We start from the raw sequence: 20,392 nt of genomic DNA, 5'->3' as shown, positions 1-20,392 counted from the left end.
TCAGGCTTATGCGTGGGGTGGGGGGTTGGACGAGTTCTCAGGGTGTCATTAAATGGTCAAAAGTTCAAAGAAAGGTTAGTGTTTGTTTGTCCAGCCACACCCACGGCTCAGACAAAAACCGGAAAAAGGCTGTAGCTGGGGACACAGCTGGGTCAGTCGTCATCCGCTAGAGAGCCCATAACACAGCACCGTACATTGATGGCTGCAGCAAAAGTTTACAGTTCTGGAGGCTGGAAGTTCAAGACCAAGGTGTTTGCACAGCTGGTCCACTCGGCTTTTAAGCTGCCCCTTCTTCTGTGTCTGTGTTAGCGGAGGAGGTCTCTCTGCAACAGCCTAGTTTGAAGTTTGTATAAAAACACCAAGTGATTCATTTGAGCCCTCCCTCAAATCTCATTCTAATTACTTCTATTCGGGTAACTGGGCTATCTCCACTGGGATTAGGGTTTAGGCCTAAGAATTGGGGGAGTCAACATGAAGCCCTGCAGTTCTTAACCCTGGGTAAACACAGAGAGCTGAAACTCAACATGAAGTTTCTCCTCTAACGTGCATTCCTCCTGGTCTTTATTTAAGTAATGAGCATTAATATCCTGGGCACACAATTGCTTAAACTGGGAACTTCCAAGGCGCCCCCCTCCCTCAAACCACAAAACCCCGGGTGAGGTTGGTCCCTGCTGCCTGCAAATGATTCATGAGATACTATATTCTTCTTCTCCGATCCAACTTAATCCACTCTTTTTCACCTCAGAGTGGGCTTTCAACTCTTTCCCCAAATCCAGCCTGCTCAGGGGTCTCCATCTATTCTCACACCACAGCTGGGGAGGTGGTCCAGGTGTCATGATTTTCAAGAGGTAATTTCCTCACCATGATTGTCTTCCTCTCTTCCCAGCTTGCTCTAGACACTTCCCACAGCATGTGGTTCCCTCTCAGCGCATCCCTCTTTCATAGTCACCTTGGTTCCCAACCTCCACAGCCCTCCAGTGCCCTTGGCCTTCTCTGTCCCCAGTCAGCCCAAATTCTCCTCTGCCTTTGACCTCCACAGGGGTCATATACCGACCCATCAGGTCGGAATCTCAGTGCACACTTTCCAGGAAGTCTTCCCATGTGGAGGCAAGCATATTAGGTATTTTGGTCGTTGCTGTGATGAAAACAGCTTCAGAACAGAAAGGGCTGATGCAGGCTCATGGCTTGAAAGTCTTGTTCACCATGGTGAAGAAGGTACTGAGGTAGCATGAGGCGTCTAGCCCTTTTGCATCTTCAGTCAGGAAGTGCAGAGCAATGAGAGCTAGCACTCAGTTCTAGACTGGGGTCCCAACCATAGCATGGTGCTGTGCATAATCAGGGTGGATCTTGCTACCCCAATTAGGAAATCCTGTCTAGAAAATCTCCAGGAAACAGGCCCATTGGCTTGTCCCCTAGATGATTTCAGAGTTGAAATTAACCATCACAGCGGGTTTCCAAGTCGTCCACTCTCCTGCATGAACAACACAGATCTGAAACAAGACAGATCTCAGAGGCTTAGCAACGAACCACACAGCCACCAAACACAACTTTGGAGAGTTTCTCCTAGTCTTCCTTCCCACCAAACAAGGTGTTTGCTAAGGGTGTGGTTGGTAAGGATTGATCTGGTTTTTGTAGTTTTTTTTTTTCCTGGAATTCAGCTTGAAGTTGATGCTCCTGTTTACTCCCAGGATCCATTTTTTTCCCCTGAGAACTGGAGAGTTTTTCCCTCATGCCAGATCTAAGCTGTAGACCCAAAAGTGGAGCAGGAAATGCTGGTCTTGCTTTGCTTCAAGTCTGCTTTCCTTATCTCTGACCCTTTAGGCCCACGTTCCTTCACCAGTTTGCTCTGTGCTTTCTTTCATGTCGCCTGTAAGGGCAAAGTTCAAGAATAGTTACTGTGTAACAGCCCTTTGCCTCCTTCTTGCTTATAAAATAAGATGAGACCTTCCCCCCACGCCCCCACGACCATCCGTTTACAACATCCGTTGCTAATTTTTTCTTAGACAGGTTTATTTTTTATTGATATGTGTCTGTGTGAGCCTACATGTGTTTGTGTGCACCAAGTGTGTTCAGGAGCCTGTGGAGGTTAGAAGAGGGCATCAGGTTCCCTGAAGCTGGAGTTAAAGATGGCTGTGAGCCATCACACACCAGTTGGGGTCTGCTGTGTGAATTCAGATTCTCGCAAGCACTCTTAACCACCGATCCATTTCTCTTGCCCTAAGTACTGATTTTGGCAATAAATACAATCAATACACTTGGAGCAAAGTGATAGATCTAGAAAATAAATCTTTTTTTCCTTGGCCTCTTCTTATATTAATGAACAAATAAGGCACATATTTACATATATACATATTTACACACATGTACACGTGTATCCACACATATATAGACAGGCATTCATCGTGTCACAAAAGCATAAGCATACCATGTCCTATTGCTTACATGATTTCTTCCCATGTTGCTTCCACTGACGGCATTCAATATGCTGACTACTGAAATAAAATCTTTTAAATGACCTCTGATATTTCCAGTATCCAGTACGCCACAGTTAGCTTACCTAGACTTATAGTCATGGGCACTTAGGTGAGCTACATCTCTGTTGCTACATTAAACATTACAGTATACCTCCTTGGGTTAATATATTTTCCTATATCCAAGTGCATGCTTTCTCCGAAAAGTAGACTTTGTGATCAAAGGGCACAAAGTATGAATATACTTGGATAAGATTGCCAGTCCAAAGGGTTGTACCAAGTGAGTGCACACTGTGTCTCCAATGTAGGCTTCCCAGCATTCACATGAGTAAAACTGCTGTTTTCAATGCCTTCATTTCCTGTCATTAATCCTCAATGAGATGAGGAAACTTTGACTTTTAGTTCCTCTTTCTGTCAAATATAACAGGCACAGGAGAAAAAGAATCCAAAAGGGAGCCCGAAACCCTGACTTCTGTTAAATCTCTCTGAGTTTGTGTTTTATCTTTCTCAACGATGGTCAGCTACAGTGTCTGACATTGATACATACGTAGAGAAGAAAAGTACATCTGCACAAAAATTGTCCATCTCTTTCACCCATAACAAAGTGTTGGTTTCCCTTCAGCTTGAATACCCATGTTACGTCTAACCGAACTGAGGTGAGGCTGATGGGAGAGAATCTGCCCACCTAAAGTGGGCACGGTCCTGCTATGAAGGAAGCAAATACTCTTATTTGTACACAGTTAACACACTGAGACTCAAAACAAAGTGTATTGTAGTATTCATTCATTTACTCAACAAATATTGAGGACCTACCGTTTGCAAGGCTCTATGAAAGGGACCTTGATCTCTGTGTCACACAATGAAAAATACAGGCTTTGTGGTCAGGAAAGAGGACTCAGTCTTTCCAGCAGATTATAAATCTTCTCTGAAACACAAATTCCTCTTCTGTACTATGAGATTAAAAGAGTCTTTGAACTCCCTAGAATTCCTTCACTAGGTACTGCCTCCAGCATGGGTTCCAAGAGTAAGCTCAGACACTGCAGCAGCTGTGTGGTTGGCACCAAGGATGCCAGGGAGTTCCAGCAGCTTTAAGAGAAGCTTAGAGAAGACAAGTTACTGCCTTTGGCTGTGAACAGCAAGCAAGGTATATAGAAGAGGGGCATGGGTGTCTAAACACCCTGAAGCGATGGAGTGGATCTGAGGATGCCTTGGGAGTAGGCAGAGGAGTTACTCTTGCAGGCATTACACAATTCCCACTAATATTTTGATATGTGTTCGCTTTCTTTTCTTTTCTTTTTTTTTGTTATAAAGCCAGGGAACCATGAAGTCCACTGTTAAATTCTGTCCCCTAGAAATGACAAGGAAGCAAATACTCATGATACTGAAACAATATGACTGCCTAAGCAAGACCTGAACAATGGCAACACGGATAGACATGATACCACGGAAGGAGGAAATCGCATGGGGCTCTATCCTCAGACAAAGAACCACAGGCAGCTAATGGCTGCTGAGAGAGGAGAATTAATTCTCCCCATGGGAGGAACTCCCTACCTGGCTGAACAGTACAAAGCAGTCAGCCTGAAATCATATACATACAAGCAACACTAAATGAATTCTGCATGCTGTACTTATGTATATTTGTGTGTGTGAGTGTGTATGTGAAGCAATAATAAAAATCATAAAGATATAGTGAGTTTGGGAGGCAGTAGGGGTTGGTGGGAAAAGTTGGATGGACAAAAGGGAGAAATGATGCAATTGTATTTTAATCAAAATAAAAAGTGAAAGGGTAGTTATGATACGTTCTTTAATTTTACGTATTTCTGAATGTGCTGCACATATGGTCTCCACCAGACCTGTTTCCCTTCTGCAACAGAAGAACCCAGAAGCTTTTCAGTAGCTTCTTGAACGTGAGTGCCCTATGCAGTCTCTTCACCTCCCAGGCTTGCTGTATAACATGTACATGGAGAGCACACACACCTCCCGGGTTCAGTTTCCAAATATGGGTGGCGTCTCTCCTCCTTCCCCCCACCGGCAGGTCCCCTCCTCTAGGACAGGGCCATTGTTTGCCTTGATTCATTAACCATCACAAGTACACTGCAATCCCAGTACCGAGACAGTGCCCAGCATGTGACTGGCACCTGGGCAATGCCTGGAGAAGGAAGCTCTCCCTCGCTGCCTAGCTCAGGGCACTGTGCTGAGCATTAGCTCATAAATCCAAGTTCTTCTCCAGTTCTCCAGCTGAAGTCCATCTAAGGACAAGCACCTGCTACTCATCCGCTGGGAGTAGAGAGAGCGATGGGGAGAGGAGACGGAGATGCTACAATCGGTTGCACAGTTAGCTTCTTTTCCTGCTTCGACAATGATCGCTAGCCTCTTAGAGTACCAAGCACCCTGTGAACAATAAAGCCATTTCGCAAACATTTTATAAGTGGCGCGTTATGGACGAGACACCAGAGACCTAGAGTGGACAAGCCGACTGTGTCCCGAAAAGGACTTATGGTCCAGAGTGGACACTTCTGGGGACATTCTTGGGTTGTGGCCCCCAGCAGCTGTAAGAAGATGTTTGTGACCTCGGAAAGCTCAGGAATGAGCATTTTTCTCGGCAGGAATCTGTCTCTTCAGTATGTGTTGTGCATCCTTGGGTCAGGAGGACCGTAAAGAGATGCCGAGCTTCACAAACAACAGGAAAGCCTCCTTACTGATGTTATCAGGTTGCAACCTGGGTTTTTATTTCTAGCCAATTCAAGAGGAGAGCTGCATGTTTCTCCTCCCACATCCTGGAACTGAGCAAGGCCCAATCTCCCAGTGACTTTTTTCCCCCTAGATATTCAATGAAATGGGGAAGGAGAACTTGGCATAACGCCTCAGGAATATTTCCAACGCACTGGCCTCCTGCTCTTCCTTGCACGGTGCCTGTTTATTTGGCGTGAGTAGAGCTCAGAGTGCAAGGAAGCCAGTAGATACTTCCTGGGCACGTGCTAACCTCAGCCTTCGTAACTCAGTGGCATTACACTTCTCTCCACATCCTCTCCCTCCGCCCTTGCTCTCCTGAACCTTCAGATGACCCCTTAGGTCATCTGCACTGCCTGTGACAAGTCTTGAGTCTTGACAAGTTTTATAAGTTTTCCCTTATACAGCAAGTCCTTGTCGTGTGTTTTTGTGCACACCTTATACTCCCTGAATTCTTTAATCCTAGCACTCGGGAGGCAGAGGTAGGCAGATCTCTGTGAGTTCGAGGCCAGCCTGGTCTACAAGAGCTAGTTTTAGAGCAGGCTCCAAAACTATAGAGAAACCTTGTCTCAAAAACAAAAAGAACTTATTATATGTATTTGAATGTTTAGCCTGCACATATATGTTTGCGGTACCTGGGGAACCCAGAAGACAATGTCATAACCGGAGTTATGGAACCAGAGTTACAGAAAGCTGTGAGCTACTGTGTGAGCACTGAACCCCAGGCCTCTAGGGTAGGTGGAGTGCACATGGGTGTGAAGGCAGGTTTTCACGCTAGCAGCAAAAACGAGCAGGAAATAGAATTGTTACACGTTCCTTCATCCTTCCACCCATGTCTTCCCACCCATGTGCACTCCACCCATGCAAGCCCCTGCTAGAGGGATCAATATTAATTATCACCTCACCAGGAACTAGAATTACTAAATGACATACCTTTGGCTGTATCTGCGAGAGTTTCCAGAAAGACTTAGTGTGGAGGAGAGAAGGCTGACTCTGGGTGTGGGTGGTGGCACCATGCATCGCCTGGGCAGATTCTGGAGCTGAATTAAAAGGGAAAAAGAAAAAGTATAAGAGACTGAGATCTGGCATGCACCTCTCCCACTTGTCCGAGTGTGAATGCGGTGTGTACCGCGCCTCACACACCTGCCATGATCGACCAGATTCCGCCTCAAACCGTGAGCCAAAATGAACCTTTCTTTGTTTTAATTGCTTTTTTTTTTTTTTTTTTGGTATTTTGTCAAAGCAACCAGAGAAGTCACTAAAACCCCTGACATCAGCATTGCCCACAAAAGTGCCTTGATATGTTAATGAGCTGCCATGGATATTTTATAACCACCCCAAGTCTATGTCCACACTCGGGCTGAGCCCTGTCACCCTATGTCCCATGGAGTTGCACAGAGGTGTAATGATGCGGCCCTCCCATTTTTGCACACCTAACCATGCTGCCCCCCAACATCACTGTTTTTCTTGATAGATTTCTTTTCTTCTGTAATATAATCATTGGGATTATACAATAGGTTCCCTTTTAAATTTGATTTCTTTTATATGTACGAATATTTTGCCTACATATATGTCTGCGGGCCACCTACAAGCCTAATACTCTTGAAGGCCAAAAGAAGGTGTCAGATGCCCTTGGGAATGAAGTTACAGTGAGTTTTGCGCCACTGTGTGGGTTACTGGGACTCCAGCCCAGCCCTCGGGAAGAGCAGTAGGGACTCTTAACTGCTGAGACATCTCCAGCCCTAGTAGGCTGTGTTTTTGGATAGACTTCTCTCACATAGCTATACATGCACTTGAGGTTCCCCTTTGGCTTCCCCATCCCACCTTTGGGTTTTTATGACCGAAGAATGCATTTCTCTCTGGCACTGTTGGATATACCACCACTTTTTACTGCATTCATCTGCTGCAGGGCATCTGGATTATTCTTTTTTCCTTAGACTAAAATTTTACCAACCTAAAAAATTATAAAATCCTGCTCATTTTATTAAGTAGTTAGTAGTCAAAGTAAAACTTGACCTTATATTTTAGAAAGATACCCTTTCTTAAACAAGGACAGTCTCTGCAGATATTTTTTTTTCATAATGTAATAGCAACTTTGGGTTCATATATCACTGGAAAAATAATAACATGAAGGAAAAAATTATGCACCTTCACTCAGAAATAAATAATAGTAATGCTGATATTTTGGTATAAAACATAATTCCCCAAATTTATGTCCTAGTATTCTAAGTTAATGTTATAAACATTTTACTTTCTCTTTAGGTGTCCCTTATAAGTAGAATTGTAATTGTGAGCAGTCCTGTGTGGTTATTTATTTAATCACTATCTTCTGTTCAAATATTTCCAATCTCTTGCTGTGCTATATATAGTTACATTGTAATTATAACCTCCAGCAACTAACACCTTGAACTTTTCTTACAGTAATTTTCTGGAATTTTAATAAAACTATTATTTTGTTGTTGGATGAAAGGTGACAAAAATTAAAAGGAACTAGCAATTTCAATTTTAAAGTGTGCAAAACTTTTACTTATTAAAAATCATACAGAAAAATGGCATCACTTGATTACTTAAGGTACATTAATTACAAGAGCATAAGGGCCTAGGGTATGGCTCAGTGTCAGCACTTGCCTGCCAAATCTGAGGCTCTGAGTGTGGCTCCCAGCACTGAACAAAGAAACGATCAAGAATCTAGAAGTCAGCGGTTGTTGAGGATGTCGTGCAATCGGTAGCGTGCCTGCCCCCCCTCCCATGCATGAAGCCCTGGGTTTGATTCCCAGGACCACGAGAAACTGGACATGGTGGTGCACAATGTAACTATGGTGATGCACACCTGTAACTTCAGCACTCAGGAGGCAGCGACAGGAGGATCAAGCGTTCAAGGTCATCCTCAGCCACATAGTAAGCTTAAGACTATCCTAGACTACCTAAGAACTTGTCTCAAAATAAGAAAAAAAACACAGAAACGTTGCTCATTTTATTTTCAAATTTTCATTTATTGCATATACTTTACCATACAGCAGTGTGGTACATCTCTTTTCCAAAATAATGGGAATAACACCCTCGATCCCTGCAGCACTGTTCACAGTTATCAGGAAGCACAGCTGAGGTGGACATCAGTGAATGAAGATCTAGAGAAACTGGGGTGCGTGTATACAATGGGACATTATTCCATCACAAAAAAGGAAATACCGTTGTTTTTACCAGCACAAAATAATGTAGAGGACACTATGAAAGTGAGGAATCTAAAAATCACTGAAGTCAAAGAGTCAGAGAGTGGGATGGGGGCTATCAGGAGCTGAGGGACAGTGAGCTGGGAAATGACTGTGATTTATGATATGAACGTGTGTTAAGCACAGGTGCTGATGTGGTCACCAATGATGTGATTGTGATACTCACTCCCGTGTGTGCTGAGTCAGCACTCTGCACACCTAAGGTATATCCAATGTTTGTCTACTAAGTATTTTATAATAGAATAAACTTTTAAAATAGGTAGGCAATGCTAGGGCTATAGCTCAGAGATGGGGGCTTGTCCTGCATGTAAAGCCTTCGGTATAATCTCCACAACCACAAGAAAAAGGGGAGATAAACGATATTACAGGAAACAGAGAAAAAACCACCGTAACTGAAGGACATCAAGACAATCACATTCATGTTTATTTTTCTAAGTGTGTGTGTGTGTGTTTGTGTGTGTGTGTGTGTGCTTGTGTGTGCTTGTGTGAGGAAAGAGAGAGAAGGAGAGAGAGGGAGAGAGAGAGAGAGAGAGAGAGAGAGAGAGAGAGAGAGAGAGAAACAGAGAGAAGTTTACATACATATATACACAGGTTAGAGTTAAATTCTTGTCCTGGGTATATAACTTAGTGATAGAGTATACAAGGCCCTGGTTCAAATTTCCAGTACCACACATGTGTGCACCCGCCCACATGCACACACGTACATACGCATTATTAGAACTTCCTGAAGGAAATAATCTTTTGTCTTCTTTTAAACACATCCTGTTCAGTTAAACTCACAATAACAGGAACAGTCTGAGGTGCCCTAAAGTGTAATTACAAAGGCTGGAAGGCAGAGAACAGAGACGTGGAGACTTAGTAAGTTAATAAACTATGGACTGAGAACGCAGCAGCCTTCCTATCCTTGAATGTATGTTAAAGCTTTACTTCAAATCCTGCCATGGGTTCCCCATCACTGTTCACAACTCAACCGATCCAGAAACAGAAAATGTTCTGAAGAACTGTCCTCCCTTCCTGAACTTCTGTGGCCCCATGCTCACTTCACATAAGCCCACAGCCCTTTTCTGTGTCCATGCAGGTTCAGAACCACTAGCGAAGTCTGAATCTCTCAGATCTCCTCTCTTAACAGTTGATTTAACTCGGGTCGGTGGGCGTTTGTCAGCCGCCCTCATCCTTGCACAAACATGTCCCCATACCTGGTCTTTTTACTGCAGAGGTTCTATCATCTCAAGAGCTTGAATTTAATCTTCACGAACAGTGGAACTGGTTGGTGTTTGTCTTGAACCCAGGGTGATACCTTGAAGACGGTGATGGTAAGCTGGCTTCCCTTCACCCTGGGGATCCTTTGGCTGGACTATAGATTTAAATGGACACAGACAAATTAACAATTAATTATACAGGGTATCTGAAAGTCCCAGAAGAATGTGTAACTTGAAGAGAGAGCAGATGACAATTTATGCAACACATCCTCGTTACAGAAAGAGATGCGGGCTTGGGGCTGCTGGGGAAGTGGGAAGTTGCTCAAGATATGGCGGCATGGGAAGGAAGCATGCCCTGTTCGCCGGCCTTGCAAATATGTCTCCCAGAAAGAAAAGTTAATCTGGGGACCGTCCTCTGCTTGACACAGAGTTTACCTTTGTACATTTCCTTTACAGATATCTGTGGGTTTACAAAAGGATGCCTGCCCGAGTCACTGCTGGGTCTGCAGTTTCTCACAAGTCTATTTTGGGGTATCATATTTTTGCCTGCTATGATCATTTTTAAGAGTGATGGGTCCTGATCCCCAGTCACTGAGCATTGTGGAAAAAAGAATTGGTAGGCCACGGTACACAGAGTTCAGTCTATGTTGTAATTAAGAAACTACCTTCTGTGGGGCAGGGCATTTGTTCATAATAATAGTCAGGTGGATTTACAAAGTGCACACACGAGCACACATAGACTTGCATAAAAATGGAGACAGTCAGCTTGAGTGGTATGTAGCCCTCAACAGTGGCTGAAGCTCGTTCACAGCCCTCCATAGTGACTCAACTCACCACTTACAGAGAGTTCCAACAAAGAATCACTCCCGTTTGTACAGTTGTTTGATTCCTGACATAAATACTGTGAGAAATGTCTGTGTCGGTGCAGAGTAATCCATGAGATCCATTAATGGGAGGAAAATAAAGGTGCAGAGGTCTGTGCTGAATGCCTTCTTCTTTGTGTAGGAAAAGGTGAAGAGCAATAATGGGTGTTCATATCTGCTTATATTTTTCACAAAGAACCCCCTGATGGAGCGTGTGAACCTTTAAACAGTAGGGGCCCAAGTACAGATCAGAAGAGGTAATGAAAGTGAGGCTCCAGGCTGGCTGTGGCCTCCCCACCTCATGCTGAAACTTACTTGCCACTGAAATGATTTCGGGTGACATGTAGGGTGTAGTGATGTCATGGGAGCCAGTAGAGGCTGCTACTGTGGGAGTGAGCTACCGTCCGCTGTGCTCCTGATAAGAGAGATCTTGATTCCTCTCTCTGTCTGTATATACTGGTTAGTCCCTTCTGCTATGTCATGGCACAACAGAGAAGTCACCACTAGAAGCTGATACTGTGTTCCTGACATTCCCAGCCACCAGAAACACAAGCCAGGTAAATTATTCTTTTGGTATGCTAGTTTTTTCATTTGTATATTTGTAACCAAGTCTCAATCTGCAGTATGAGCTATTTTGGAACTTTCTATGTAGCCAAATTGGGCTTGTAACTTCCAGTAATTCTTCTGCCTCAGCCTTTTGACCAATAAGATTACAAGCATGGCATTCTTCTACAGCCACAAAAATGAGACCAAGATAGATAGAAATGTGTTTTTATAAAGGTTTTTGTCTTTTAAATATATGTACATATTGGCTTTCCAAAAATAACATTAAAAATCACCAGATGTAATCTAAACAAATCTATTTGTACTAGACAATAGCAATGGGCCTTTGAAAAATAACTGTGTTTCCTGTCACCAGGCAAGCTTATAAACACCCACCATAGAGAGACCTACAGAAGAGCAGATCCCTCTGGATTGAGTGTTGTCCCTACAGAAGAGTGGATCCCTCTGGATCAAGGGCTATCCCTTTCTGGCATTCACAACACAGTGATAGCAGCTTCCTTTCTCTCGGGGTTCATGCTTCTGCTGCCACCCCATAGCTCCATGCCAGAACCCAGGAGGAGAGAGATGGTACAGACACCTCTTATAAGGCTGTATGACTTCCCCAAACAGGGCCACCAACTGTGCAGCAAGAGTCCAAATACCTGAACTATGGGGGACATCTCTCATCTAAACCACCATAATTATTGGTCCGGGATCTTGGAAGTGACATTCAACAAAAGTGCAAATATGTTTAATAATTTTAAATTCCAAGAGGATTTTCTGCTAATACAAATGTTACTGGTAATGTTAAGCATAGGTTATAGCACAGGGATAAATCTGGCGCGTCTTGAGGCAAATTTTTGTGCTTCTAGAACTGATGGCTCAAAAACAAGTTTCCTAAGAGCACTTGACTGCATACAGACGACTTGCTAAGACTGTATGTGATTTTAAGTGTATAATAGCATTGCTACCTACCTAGACACTATCATTTGCAGGGGTTTACGCAGTAGAAAGCACAAACCTCTGTGCTCTGTGACCCGTATGTATTTTGAAAGGCTTCTTGATGCACTCTTTGTCTGTACCTTGAACTACAAAGACTGGTGTGTTTAGAACTCACCTTCCTTGTTAATAATTGGTTCACAAGAAACTCCTTATGTAAAGTCTGTTTCTTTTGTGTCTACCTCATCTGGGCTCTGGAGTCAGATGCTCCACTGACATGCAGATGCCCTGGTGGCTGGTCCTCTGACCTCTCTCAGCCTCTTCCTGTCTCAGAAGCCACCGCAACTGTTAGGTGTGGCCTCCACTGCCTATAGAACTTTGCAGCAGGAGTAGGTTCAGCTGTCTTGTGATGCAGGTTCCACAGGCAGCGCTGGCTTCCTGCTCTAAGTGATTCACTCCCCTCTCCTTTCCCACAGTGGACTTACTGTCTGTCACAGGGTCTGTTTCTGAAGAAATGCAACTGATCTCAACCTCTTCTTACTTAAGGACTAAAGGGGATTTCCTGATGATCAGCATGGGGGAAGGGCATCTTCAAGCCCAGGGATACTGCTCTCTGGCTTTCCTCAGTGATGGCAGCCGCCGAGCCTGAGGGTATTGAAATACTAATTGGATGTGTGTCGCTTGGAGGAACACCACAGCTGCAGGGAGCCCTTGTGCCTGCATTGGAGTCTCCTTACTTTCCACATGCAGAAAATGGGACAGGACTTCTTAAGCTCCTGCTTCTTTTAGGCCGCAGGTCAGCAACCACTTTCTGGGCAGGAAATGAGTACTTTCAGATTTGACAGCTTCCCAATCTCTATGCATCTTGTCAACACTGCCATCTTAGCAGGAAGCATTAGATGACGCAAGAGGAAGGAGTGTGTCTGCACTTCAATCAAACTGTGCTCGTGGACTCATAAAGGCACAGAATGGTGTTCTTTATACGTTTTTTTTTTGAATCATTTCAAAATGTAAAACCCACTTATAGGCTGAAAAGATGCCTCACTGGGTAAAGATGCTAGCAACCAACCAAGCCTGCTGAAATAAGAGAACAGACTCCTGAACATTGTCCTCAGACCTCCACAAGCATGTCACACACACACATGCATGCATCACATGCACCGAATTAATTAATTAAATGTAATTTTAAAATAATGAAAGAAAACGGACCTCATTCACAGCCTCTAGGCATACAAAAGCAAGAAAGAAGTAGATTCTGCCCATTGCAGGCTGTCTTGTCACATTTTTATTGCCATGACAAAACACCATGACCCAACACAGCTTATAAAAGAAAGCGTTTAATCTGGGTCTCATGGATCCAGATAGAGTCCATTAATATCATGGTGGGGAGCATGGCAGCAAGCAGACAAGCATGACACTGGAGCAGTAACTGAGAGTTAACTTATGATCCACAGGCATGAGGCAGGCAAAGAGAGACAGAGACAGAAACAGAGGCAGAGGCAGAGAGATGCAGACAGAGAGACAGAGAAAGGCAGCCTTAGCCTGCCTGGCATGGTCCTTTGAAACGCCAAAGTCCATCCCCAGTGTTGCCTTCTCCAACAAGACAAGCAGTCTCACCAACTGCACACCAAGCATTCAGACGTACGAACCTATGGAGGTCGTTCTTGCTCAAACCACTACAAGAGCCATTGACATACACTCTATAGATAGTGTATAGATAATGTTGTCGGTCATTTTTTCCCCTCAACGTGGCATTATAAGCCACTTCACAGCTTGGTGGATCCTAGCACCCAACACAGTGGTTTTTCGTGAGGATGTCAAAGGTGTAAACAGGATATTTCAGTAGCTTGACCCTGGTTAAGCACCTCAGCTCTTTTCCTTTCAGTAGCTATGCCTATTAAGAAGATCACCTAATAGCATTCTAAGGACCAAGATCTCTTCTCCACCTGGGCAAGGGTATCATGCTGTAAATGTAATGTCATCCCTGGCCTAGCTACTTCATCTAGGAGCAGGCCCTAGTGCAAAGTTAAAATATCTAGCCATTAAACAATCATGTTAGCTTTCCATTGCTGTGGTAAAACACTTGGAATAATTAGCTTTTTTTTGGGGGGGGGGCTATTTTGTCTAACAGTTGAGGAGGTATCATCCATGGTTGATTGTTCTTATGATTTTGTGCCCATCGCAGGGCAGGGCATAGTGGAGGATGCTGCAGAAGAGAGCTGTTCACCTCACTTGTGTTCAAGAAGCAAAGAATAGGAGAAGGCTGGAGTCCTACAGACACACTCAAGGCCAGTCCCCCAGTAACCTAAAGGCCTCCCGTTTGACCTCACTGCTTAAAAAGTTCTGCAAAATTCCCAATGTGTCACCCGGGGTTCAAGCTCTTAACACAGGGGCCTTTTAGAGGGACATTGGAGGGGGCATTCAGAATCAAACTACAGCACTAATGATAACCGAATTCTAGTCAGTGATTTTATTAGTCTACAGCAACCTTATTAGGCAACTGCACTGAAGAAAAGATGAATGGCAGGCCAGATTCAATGTCATGTCCTTGGATATAATATGGCCATACCACTGCATACCCTTCACAGAATTTCTAATCAAAACAGTCAGCAGATTAGGGCTGAGTAAATCTGTTAGTGTAAAAAGGTTCCCTGCAGACTCAGCATTTGAGAAACACAAACCTTTGTTCACATTAGTGTCCCATGCACTCCGTTCCTCTGATCTGTCCTCTGGCCGTGTCACCCTCACCTTGCCAGGCTCCATCACTTTTTATGCAATGCTTTCCTCTCATGGATGTTAGGCTGGGTTGAGTCTTCCACTCTGACTCCCAAGGATCCCTGGGGCATCTTCTTCACTTACACAAAGAGATGTTAATTGTGAGATTATTTATCCATTAGTGGATGTTCACCCCACCTCTCCCCCCGACCTGCTTCCCTGCTCAATCTGCCCTTGAATTACATTGGTAACTACAATAAACTACTGTAAAACAACAATAAACTACTATAAAAAAATAGGGTTTCTGTGGTTACAATTTTTTGTAAGTTTGTATTTCACAAAGCCCAAACAAAGCATAATGTACTCTTAAAGCTCGTAAGCCTGAGCTTTGTCTCAAGTCATTAAGGTTTATTTATTTATTATTTATCTTTTTTGTTTTGTTTTATTTTAGAAAGAGTTTTCAGTAGCTATGGAGCGAGTCTTGGAACTCTCTCTGTAAATCAGACTGGTCTCGAACTCACAGCCTGTTTCTGCATCCCAAGTGTTGGGATTAAAGGTATGTGCCACCACTGCACAGCAATTGTTATGTTTTAAAACACCATTTAGATAGAATTAAGGTGCCAAATTTTCTAAAATGTGCAAAATCATGCAGGTTAGGTTAGGAGAAGCCAAAATAAACCACCCTGATTTTGTGTGGGGAAGGTATACATACCTGATCAACTTTTCAGTATGTATTTTCCCCAAATAAATAAGCCATTCTCCTGGAGAATTTGGGTAATTTTAGCAGCTGCCATGTGACAAAACTTCCCAAGGACAGAATCATAAAATCATGAATAAATACACATCAGAACAAAATGATGCATTTTCACTCTTTGAGGGAAAAGACAAACTACAAAATACCAAGAATTTAACAATACATATTTCTTACTACTGGATAACTTCTCACGGGCTTTACCAAGAAAACAGAAACCCACTAAGGCTTCAAGTCATGGTGATTGTGTTGGAATTAGCACAACCTGCCTTGCTGATTATTAATGTGACTCTTCAGAGCCCTCGCCAGGTCTTGAAAAGCAGTTTCCCAGTCTCAACAATCCTTCCGTCCTGCCGCCAGCGCTCTTTCAGTTTGCTCTTCCTTGGTGCCAAAAGTCTCCTGAGAAGGAAAAGTCTGAGATCTTGCTTTCAAAGCAAGCCTGTTTATGGAGTTCCAGCAACTGCAAAGTCTTCAACCAAGATTCATTTTCATGGGTCCTGCTTTCTGCCTTGAAGAGTTTTGAATAGCCTCTGTCAGTGGGAAAACCAGCTCAGTTCAGCTTGCTTTGGAGCGGAACGTGACTACTTTCCAAAGTGATGTTTGGCCATTCACATCCATATTCCATACCCTCTGCAAATCTTGACATCAATCGAAATGGAGAAAGGGGTCACTGTAGCCCAGGCCTGACCCTGTCCTCACAGGTCACTGTAGCCCAGGCCTGACCCTGTCCTCACAGTGGAAACATTCACCGTTTCACTTGTTCACTAAGGCAGCTACAGCCATATATGGAGGTGAAGGAAGACTGCATTTGTTAGTGAACTGTCGCTATGACAAAGTGCTGTAGACCATCAGCTTCGATCAGAGAAAAGGTTTCAGGGGCTTCCATCCATGGTTGTCTGAACCTTCTCTTTAGAGCCAATGAGCACTGTGGTAGAAGAGACTGCTCATCCCATGGCCACCAGGAAGCAAAAAGAGAAAAGAGGTCAAATCTCAGAACATCCCCTCCAAGACATAGCCCATCTCCCTCCACTAGGCTGCACTCCGTGAAGGCTCCATCACCTCTCAGTGGTGCTAACAGACTGAGGATCAAGCCTGCAGTACATGGGTCAGACGATGGTAGGAAGGCATGCAGCTGAGTACCCTTCTATCAGAACCTCTGAAGGGCTCCCGGCGAGCTGAAGGCATTTTCACGTGCTCAGTATCACGGCCCCCACATTTTCCTCTTTGAGTCCTGGGATTCTCTTGCTATCAAGTCTGTTGTGTTTGAGAGAAGGCAGTCACATGTAGGTAGCCCAGGAAGGGAACCTGGTGTCCAGAATAGGAACAAAACAAGAACTTAATTCCATGAGGTGTCCAACAGTCTCCTCTCCACGTCTTGTGCTCTGGGGACTTCCATAAGCATTTCTCCTTGGGCCGAATGCTTGTCATTCATTCACTCATTCAGCATTAGTCTGAATAATATATATAATATATATTATATATAATATATAGTCTGTATTATATATCCGCTGTGTATCAGGGTGGTGCTGGGGCATTAGCAAAGAAACACGGGGATGGGTCCCTCCTACCGAGGCTTGCTGCCTTCTGCCTTGGGAAGGGAAAAGCAGAGGCCACAGGAGGTGTCCTTGACCAAGTAATAGTTTTTCTTGTGTGTGTGGTGCTGTATGTTCCTCTGCAAAATAGCATCCTAATTGCAAGGATTTCAGAGGGTTAAGAAAGGAGTAACGAAGACCATGTGTGAAGAGGCTTCACATATGCGCACTCCAAGGAGCAGCTCACCTGTGTGCTCTTCTGACAGGCCATGTCAAGACAACTACGAAGCAATTAGATCTGTAATGATAAAACCAACCCCCAGCGCTTACACAGTGCTGAAGACACGCCTCATACTTTTCTAGGTCCACTCTGCGTGCTGCCTCTTCATGAGTTCTTACAATCAGTACTTAAGAGGGGCAGAACTGCCTGCTGTGAGCTGGAGAGGAAGGGGTTAAATAGGAGGTAACCAGAGAGACTGTTGTGGCTCTGTGTCTACTGACAGGCTTGCTCTTTTGTGGTTAAACAACGTCAAAGCTAAACTAGGGTCTATATCAGAGACTGGTGCCCGAGCACTTCCCAGTGGCCGCACAAACAGAACATCTGCATGCTCAGGGAGCCGCAGCTTCCTTATAGGGACATTTACACGTGGTTTTTGAGCCCTTCCCTTGTGGGCTTTTTCAGAGGATCATGGGAAGAATTTCCCCAATAGCCATATCCAGTCTATCCCTTATTTGGAGGTGGGGGAAGGAAGGCCACCTTACCTTATAAATACACCACTCATCTCATAAATTATCCTAAGACTTCCTGAAATCCACACTGCCCAGCCCAGAGTGCCGCTATACCCTTCAGACCCCACCGACTCGCACTCTCTCTGGAGTGTGAGATCTGCCTTTTTTAACTGTTATCTTTGAGCTGACATCTTCCTTGTGGGTACTGAGGTGAACTCCTTGCCTGCTAACAGATGGACAGCAAGCTGTGTCAAGAATGGGATACTGAGGGAAGGCAGGCGAGGGACAGGTGTGGCTTAAGGGTGGTGGTGACACATGCCTTTAATCCCAGCTCCCCGGAGGCAGAGACAGGCGCGGACCTCTGTGAGTTCGAGGCCAGCCTGGTCTGCAAATCAGGTTCCAGGACAGCCAGGGGTGCTATACAGAGAAACCCTGTCTTGGAAAAACAAACAGCAGCAACAAAACAAAAACAAAAGACAAAGTATGACCTTCTGGTACATAGCTCAATGGTAAAGTTGTAGGTTATGCAAGAGCCAGAAACTGAGTCTGTGTTAGGCTGTCATCATGATGCTAGTGTTGCAGACATTTAAAAACACAAGCACATATGAACACACACAGGAGAAAGTGATAAATTGCATAGGATAACAGATAATAACGTTTATTTTTTTTGTCTTTTCTCCAATTTTTTCTATATTGGATTTTCTTCTTTTTAAATATTTATTTATTATGGATACAATACTCTGTTTGCATATATGCCTGCAGGCCAGAAGAGGACACCAGACCTCTCTACAGATGGTTGTGAGCCACCATGTGGTTGCTGGGAATCGAACTCAGGTCCTTTGGAAGAGCATGCAATGCTCTTAACCACTGAGCCATCTCTCCAGCCCCTGGATTTTCTTTTCAAGCGGGCAGTGAACTTCATGTTCCCTGCTTTTATTTTTCGAAAACAAAAAGCCTTTTTTCCCCCACAGAATTCCCAAAGACAGCATCTAATTAAGTCACAGGTTAGTGTGCTGTGGGTGACTGTGCAAGGCCCCCTGTAACCCGGGCAACCTGAACGATCGGGCACTATGTTCTCCAAACCAGCCTAAGAGACACCCCTTGGCTGCTACACCTCTGAGATCATTCTGAGGAGCTGCTTGGTCCCAAAGTAAATTGAGCCCTTTCTTCCCCTTTTGCCTGAGGCCCAGTTGTCCTCCTCCTTCTTATCATCATCCTCTCTCTCTCTCTCTCTCTCTCTCTCTCTCTCTCTCTCTCTCTCTCTCCCTCTCTCTCTCTCTCTCTCTTCCTTCACACACACAAGAAATTTCACACACTTCAAATGTTTTATTGAAATACAAAATAAATAAAGAAGAGTGTGACTCATCATGCTTTTAAAGCTGTCTCCTCCCATTCTCGGTCTCTTCCAACAAGGGAGACTCACGCCATGTGCTTTTTCTCAAAGTTTAGCTCACATATGTAGCCATTTTTTCATGCAAACACTTACAGGTTGTCTACAGTTCTTAGGCACAGCTAAGCTAGGGCTGCAAAGATGGGTAAGTCCTCTGTGAAGACCCAGTACGCAGTAAAGTCAGGCAAAGACATAAGCAATAGTAAGACAGTGGTAAGGACCCAGTTAATGGATTTCTTGAAGGGAGAGGAGGTAAGAGAAAGAGTGAAGAGTAAGCTGGATGGTGGTGGCACGCACTTTTAATTCCATAACCCAGAAGACAGAGATAGAGGGAGCTGAGTTCGAGGGCAGCATCGTCTGCATAGTGAGTTCCAGGACAGCCAGAGTTACACAGAGAAATCCTGAATTGAAAAACAAAAACAAACAGAAAACCAAAAAATCAAACAAGCAAACAAAAAGAGTGAAGAATAGGAAGGCTTTAATGGAATGAGAGGAAATGGCATTATAGTTTTTCTAAAAATAAAAGAGGTTTTAGGTGAGAAGTGATGTCTAATACATAAGCAGGGCATAATATCAGCCATAGAGATGACAGCGCAGGAAAGAAAATGAATGCAGAGAGAGAAGCACGTTCAAAAACCCAGAAGAAGGGAAAGTAGGGCACATCTGGGCTATAGCAATGAAGTGAATTAAGTGATGTCCCTCTGGGCATGGCTTCTCTAAGAAGCATTTTTACAATAAGCCACGGTGACTGTATCACATGGAACTTCTGCCATGCAACAAGTCCCATTTCCTCTACACTGCTTTGCTTACCGTTCTCTTCACCCTCCTGAATCCGACCATGCTTGCCACTTCTCTCTGGACTGTGACTCAGTCCCAGAGTGTTCTAGTATAGAAGGAGGGATTCATAGACCTACCAGGTGCCTGTGTGTGTGCTGGGTATAAAAGCTGAAAGGCATGTTTGCATGCATATAACTCAACAATTGCTAGCTAGTCATGATAGTAGTCATGAGGATGAAGGTGAATGTGGAGGTACCCATCTTTTGACTACTGCAACACGACGCAGGGAGCAACTTCATAAAAAAAATTTATTTGGGCTCAAAGCAGTGGGGGTGTCAGTTCCTAGCATTATGATACAAATTCCCCTGAGAGTTCCCAAGTATACATCCTATCATGGGGGAACATGCATGAATCTATATTTCTATGTGATCTGTCTTAGTCATTTTTCAACTGCTGTAACAAAATACCACGTCCAAGGCAACTTATTGAAGGACTAATTTTGAGGGGGTTTATAGTTTCAGAG

The 20,392-nt window shown here is 44.1% G+C and overlaps 1 long non-coding RNA gene across 1 annotated transcript; it reads right to left on the bottom strand.

Moving 5' to 3' along the window:
* Positions 1 to 557: 557 nt before the first annotated feature.
* LOC126506478 (uncharacterized) lies at positions 558 to 10,075 on the bottom strand. Its single transcript, XR_007593228.1, has 4 exons — positions 9,628 to 10,075; positions 8,212 to 8,338; positions 6,135 to 6,241; positions 558 to 1,867 (listed from the first exon to the last, which is right to left on the bottom strand). It is a non-coding gene; the product is annotated as an uncharacterized lncRNA (long non-coding RNA).
* Positions 10,076 to 20,392: the final 10,317 nt, after the last annotated feature.

The sequence above is a fragment of the Alexandromys fortis genome, unplaced genomic scaffold (genome assembly GCF_014885135.2).
Source record: "Alexandromys fortis isolate MF-2015 unplaced genomic scaffold, M_Fortis_MF-2015_v1.1 scaffold_0, whole genome shotgun sequence".
Classification (NCBI taxonomy): Eukaryota; Metazoa; Chordata; class Mammalia; order Rodentia; family Cricetidae; genus Alexandromys; species Alexandromys fortis.
Note: the sequence above shows the minus strand (reverse complement) of the source record. Positions and strands in the feature narration are given on the sequence as shown.